The sequence below is a fragment of the Anomaloglossus baeobatrachus genome, unplaced genomic scaffold (assembly GCF_048569485.1).
Source record: "Anomaloglossus baeobatrachus isolate aAnoBae1 unplaced genomic scaffold, aAnoBae1.hap1 Scaffold_4795, whole genome shotgun sequence".
NCBI classification, from domain to species: domain Eukaryota; kingdom Metazoa; phylum Chordata; class Amphibia; order Anura; family Aromobatidae; genus Anomaloglossus; species Anomaloglossus baeobatrachus.
The window spans coordinates 22,412-28,411 of NW_027444141.1; the positions used below are offsets into that span (position 1 = coordinate 22,412).

At 46.1% G+C, this 6,000-nt stretch overlaps 4 non-coding genes across 4 annotated transcripts; all 4 read right to left on the reverse strand.

Moving 5' to 3' along the window:
• Window positions 1-652: 652 nt before the first annotated feature.
• LOC142281701 (U2 spliceosomal RNA) lies at window positions 653-843 on the reverse strand. Its single transcript, XR_012743744.1, has one exon. It is a non-coding gene; the product is annotated as a U2 spliceosomal RNA (small nuclear RNA).
• A 1,387-nt stretch (window positions 844-2,230) lies between these two features.
• LOC142281702 (U2 spliceosomal RNA) lies at window positions 2,231-2,421 on the reverse strand. The gene has a single exon (XR_012743745.1). It is a non-coding gene; the product is annotated as a U2 spliceosomal RNA (small nuclear RNA).
• Window positions 2,422-3,808: 1,387 nt separating this feature from the next.
• LOC142281703 (U2 spliceosomal RNA) lies at window positions 3,809-3,999 on the reverse strand. The gene has a single exon (XR_012743746.1). It is a non-coding gene; the product is annotated as a U2 spliceosomal RNA (small nuclear RNA).
• A 1,387-nt stretch (window positions 4,000-5,386) lies between these two features.
• Window positions 5,387-5,577, reverse strand: LOC142281704 (U2 spliceosomal RNA). Its single transcript, XR_012743747.1, has one exon. It is a non-coding gene; the product is annotated as a U2 spliceosomal RNA (small nuclear RNA).
• Window positions 5,578-6,000: the final 423 nt, after the last annotated feature.

Genomic DNA, 6,000 nt, shown 5'->3' on the forward strand with positions numbered 1-6,000 from the left:
TGAAAGTAGTAATTCTTTCATAGGCCGCCCTTTCTTAGTATTTGACGTTCCTTATATTGCGGTATGAGGCTTCGCAGTAGGTTGCAAACATTCATCACCCATGACTGTCCCCAATTGAGCTCAGAAGCTCAATGTCTATCATGACCTCTCTTTTAGAATGTCCAAGAGCAAGCAAACTATTCCTCCAGGAGAGGGCGCCAACAGACTACTAAAGAGATCATCATTACTCAAAGAAAACCCCAAAAACCAATGCATGATAGGAATAAACAGGTAACTTTCTTTGGAGTGGAAGCGGAGAGATCGCACCAGATGCCAATTCTAGATCTTATCACACCTGTGGTCACTGCAGCAGCAGGTGAATCCACTTTGTCCAAAAGGGATCTATTCCATTCAATTGCAAATGATCTAGATAAGACAGAGAACTGCAGCACGGGGACATAGCCGAGTTGGTCAGGTTGAGTGGTGATGAGTTTGCTATTTGGATGAATAAAGAAAGTCAAAAGTGTGAAAGATAAAAAACAAAAGGAGGAAGTGTGAAAAGTGAATGGGCCAAATTGAGGTGCATATGAAGACGTATGCTTTCTTCCAATTCATTAAATCGGGCTAATATGAATCAGGTGAATTGAGTTCTGCTTTTGGAAACTGGGTTAAGAAGGGGTGCACCGTTCCTGGAGGTACTGCAATACCAGGTCAATGCGTGGAGTGGACAGAGCAAGCTCTTTTTCCATCTCCCTGTTCTAAAAATCCATTTAATATATGGTCCCCAGATAGGGGACGTATCAGATATTAAACTGATAAGAACAGATACTACACTTGATCTTAGCCAAAAGGCCGAGAAGCGATAACCAGAATTGGTTTGGGCCTCGAGTGGCACCCTGGCCTATGCCGGACACATCTTAGGGAGAGAGAGCGAGAGGGAGACAAACCCACGCCTACACAAGACATTTTGTCACCCAAGCCAACCCTTGAAAAGGCTGCTTTGCAGAGCAAAAACAAGAAGAATGGTGCGTTTTGCAGCCGCCGCCCACTGCAATGAATCTGAATAACTCCTCCTTTAGGGCGCAAGCAACTCCCCTCCCCCTTGCAGTCTTTCCAATTCACGATACAAAAAGACGGACAGGACAGGTTGCCTGACTTTCCGTCACTGCCACCCTTTGCCATCCTTACCCGTAGAAAGCCCTTTCATCATCCCCAAACCCTAATCTTTTCCCTTTCCTTCCCAGCCCCCAAACCCTGCCCTCTGTACCTTTCTCACCACCCGCTTCCCTTCTCCTGTCATCCCCCTACCACCCGGGAAAAAAAGAGATTGCCCCCTCCTTCCACTAGCCCACCCTCCCACCCAAAGAACAACTTCTTCTGCGCAGCTTGTTTTCTAGGCAGCAGCGCTATTGTGATGTCATCGGGGGGCATTGTGACAAGCCGCCAGTGTTCCGTCTCTTCATGTTGTGCACAGTTCAAACGGAAAATACATCAACAGGCAGACTACAGAAAAGCTTACTATCAAAGGTTAGAGGGGGGCTTTCTCAGAGGGCTTTTTACAGTTTTTCTATTCCCAATTAGCCGTTTAAGTGTACTTATTGAAAGTAGTAATTCTTTCATAGGCCGCCCTTTCTTAGTATTTGACGTTCCTTATATTGCGGTATGAGGCTTCGCAGTAGGTTGCAAACATTCATCACCCATGACTGTCCCCAATTGAGCTCAGAAGCTCAATGTCTATCATGACCTCTCTTTTAGAATGTCCAAGAGCAAGCAAACTATTCCTCCAGGAGAGGGCGCCAACAGACTACTAAAGAGATCATCATTACTCAAAGAAAACCCCAAAAACCAATGCATGATAGGAATAAACAGGTAACTTTCTTTGGAGTGGAAGCGGAGAGATCGCACCAGATGCCAATTCTAGATCTTATCACACCTGTGGTCACTGCAGCAGCAGGTGAATCCACTTTGTCCAAAAGGGATCTATTCCATTCAATTGCAAATGATCTAGATAAGACAGAGAACTGCAGCACGGGGACATAGCCGAGTTGGTCAGGTTGAGTGGTGATGAGTTTGCTATTTGGATGAATAAAGAAAGTCAAAAGTGTGAAAGATAAAAAACAAAAGGAGGAAGTGTGAAAAGTGAATGGGCCAAATTGAGGTGCATATGAAGACGTATGCTTTCTTCCAATTCATTAAATCGGGCTAATATGAATCAGGTGAATTGAGTTCTGCTTTTGGAAACTGGGTTAAGAAGGGGTGCACCGTTCCTGGAGGTACTGCAATACCAGGTCAATGCGTGGAGTGGACAGAGCAAGCTCTTTTTCCATCTCCCTGTTCTAAAAATCCATTTAATATATGGTCCCCAGATAGGGGACGTATCAGATATTAAACTGATAAGAACAGATACTACACTTGATCTTAGCCAAAAGGCCGAGAAGCGATAACCAGAATTGGTTTGGGCCTCGAGTGGCACCCTGGCCTATGCCGGACACATCTTAGGGAGAGAGAGCGAGAGGGAGACAAACCCACGCCTACACAAGACATTTTGTCACCCAAGCCAACCCTTGAAAAGGCTGCTTTGCAGAGCAAAAACAAGAAGAATGGTGCGTTTTGCAGCCGCCGCCCACTGCAATGAATCTGAATAACTCCTCCTTTAGGGCGCAAGCAACTCCCCTCCCCCTTGCAGTCTTTCCAATTCACGATACAAAAAGACGGACAGGACAGGTTGCCTGACTTTCCGTCACTGCCACCCTTTGCCATCCTTACCCGTAGAAAGCCCTTTCATCATCCCCAAACCCTAATCTTTTCCCTTTCCTTCCCAGCCCCCAAACCCTGCCCTCTGTACCTTTCTCACCACCCGCTTCCCTTCTCCTGTCATCCCCCTACCACCCGGGAAAAAAAGAGATTGCCCCCTCCTTCCACTAGCCCACCCTCCCACCCAAAGAACAACTTCTTCTGCGCAGCTTGTTTTCTAGGCAGCAGCGCTATTGTGATGTCATCGGGGGGCATTGTGACAAGCCGCCAGTGTTCCGTCTCTTCATGTTGTGCACAGTTCAAACGGAAAATACATCAACAGGCAGACTACAGAAAAGCTTACTATCAAAGGTTAGAGGGGGGCTTTCTCAGAGGGCTTTTTACAGTTTTTCTATTCCCAATTAGCCGTTTAAGTGTACTTATTGAAAGTAGTAATTCTTTCATAGGCCGCCCTTTCTTAGTATTTGACGTTCCTTATATTGCGGTATGAGGCTTCGCAGTAGGTTGCAAACATTCATCACCCATGACTGTCCCCAATTGAGCTCAGAAGCTTAATGTCTATCATGACCTCTCTTTTAGAATGTCCAAGAGCAAGCAAACTATTCCTCCAGGAGAGGGCGCCAACAGACTACTAAAGAGATCATCATTACTCAAAGAAAACCCCAAAAACCAATGCATGATAGGAATAAACAGGTAACTTTCTTTGGAGTGGAAGCGGAGAGATCGCACCAGATGCCAATTCTAGATCTTATCACACCTGTGGTCACTGCAGCAGCAGGTGAATCCACTTTGTCCAAAAGGGATCTATTCCATTCAATTGCAAATGATCTAGATAAGACAGAGAACTGCAGCACGGGGACATAGCCGAGTTGGTCAGGTTGAGTGGTGATGAGTTTGCTATTTGGATGAATAAAGAAAGTCAAAAGTGTGAAAGATAAAAAACAAAAGGAGGAAGTGTGAAAAGTGAATGGGCCAAATTGAGGTGCATATGAAGACGTATGCTTTCTTCCAATTCATTAAATCGGGCTAATATGAATCAGGTGAATTGAGTTCTGCTTTTGGAAACTGGGTTAAGAAGGGGTGCACCGTTCCTGGAGGTACTGCAATACCAGGTCAATGCGTGGAGTGGACAGAGCAAGCTCTTTTTCCATCTCCCTGTTCTAAAAATCCATTTAATATATGGTCCCCAGATAGGGGACGTATCAGATATTAAACTGATAAGAACAGATACTACACTTGATCTTAGCCAAAAGGCCGAGAAGCGATAACCAGAATTGGTTTGGGCCTCGAGTGGCACCCTGGCCTATGCCGGACACATCTTAGGGAGAGAGAGCGAGAGGGAGACAAACCCACGCCTACACAAGACATTTTGTCACCCAAGCCAACCCTTGAAAAGGCTGCTTTGCAGAGCAAAAACAAGAAGAATGGTGCGTTTTGCAGCCGCCGCCCACTGCAATGAATCTGAATAACTCCTCCTTTAGGGCGCAAGCAACTCCCCTCCCCCTTGCAGTCTTTCCAATTCACGATACAAAAAGACGGACAGGACAGGTTGCCTGACTTTCCGTCACTGCCACCCTTTGCCATCCTTACCCGTAGAAAGCCCTTTCATCATCCCCAAACCCTAATCTTTTCCCTTTCCTTCCCAGCCCCCAAACCCTGCCCTCTGTACCTTTCTCACCACCCGCTTCCCTTCTCCTGTCATCCCCCTACCACCCGGGAAAAAAAGAGATTGCCCCCTCCTTCCACTAGCCCACCCTCCCACCCAAAGAACAACTTCTTCTGCGCAGCTTGTTTTCTAGGCAGCAGCGCTATTGTGATGTCATCGGGGGGCATTGTGACAAGCCGCCAGTGTTCCGTCTCTTCATGTTGTGCACAGTTCAAACGGAAAATACATCAACAGGCAGACTACAGAAAAGCTTACTATCAAAGGTTAGAGGGGGGCTTTCTCAGAGGGCTTTTTACAGTTTTTCTATTCCCAATTAGCCGTTTAAGTGTACTTATTGAAAGTAGTAATTCTTTCATAGGCCGCCCTTTCTTAGTATTTGACGTTCCTTATATTGCGGTATGAGGCTTCGCAGTAGGTTGCAAACATTCATCACCCATGACTGTCCCCAATTGAGCTCAGAAGCTCAATGTCTATCATGACCTCTCTTTTAGAATGTCCAAGAGCAAGCAAACTATTCCTCCAGGAGAGGGCGCCAACAGACTACTAAAGAGATCATCATTACTCAAAGAAAACCCCAAAAACCAATGCATGATAGGAATAAACAGGTAACTTTCTTTGGAGTGGAAGCGGAGAGATCGCACCAGATGCCAATTCTAGATCTTATCACACCTGTGGTCACTGCAGCAGCAGGTGAATCCACTTTGTCCAAAAGGGATCTATTCCATTCAATTGCAAATGATCTAGATAAGACAGAGAACTGCAGCACGGGGACATAGCCGAGTTGGTCAGGTTGAGTGGTGATGAGTTTGCTATTTGGATGAATAAAGAAAGTCAAAAGTGTGAAAGATAAAAAACAAAAGGAGGAAGTGTGAAAAGTGAATGGGCCAAATTGAGGTGCATATGAAGACGTATGCTTTCTTCCAATTCATTAAATCGGGCTAATATGAATCAGGTGAATTGAGTTCTGCTTTTGGAAACTGGGTTAAGAAGGGGTGCACCGTTCCTGGAGGTACTGCAATACCAGGTCAATGCGTGGAGTGGACAGAGCAAGCTCTTTTTCCATCTCCCTGTTCTAAAAATCCATTTAATATATGGTCCCCAGATAGGGGACGTATCAGATATTAAACTGATAAGAACAGATACTACACTTGATCTTAGCCAAAAGGCCGAGAAGCGATAACCAGAATTGGTTTGGGCCTCGAGTGGCACCCTGGCCTATGCCGGACACATCTTAGGGAGAGAGAGCGAGAGGGAGACAAACCCACGCCTACACAAGACATTTTGTCACCCAAGCCAACCCTTGAAAAGGCTGCTTTGCAGAGCAAAAACAAGAAGAATGGTGCGTTTTGCAGCCGCCGCCCACTGCAATGAATCTGAATAACTCCTCCTTTAGGGCGCAAGCAACTCCCCTCCCCCTTGCAGTCTTTCCAATTCACGATACAAAAAGACGGACAGGACAGGTTGCCTGACTTTCCGTCACTGCCACCCTTTGCCATCCTTACCCGTAGAAAGCCCTTTCATCATCCCCAAACCCTAATCTTTTCCCTTTCCTTCCCAGCCCCCAAACCCTGCCCTCTGTACCTTTCTCACCACCCGCTTCC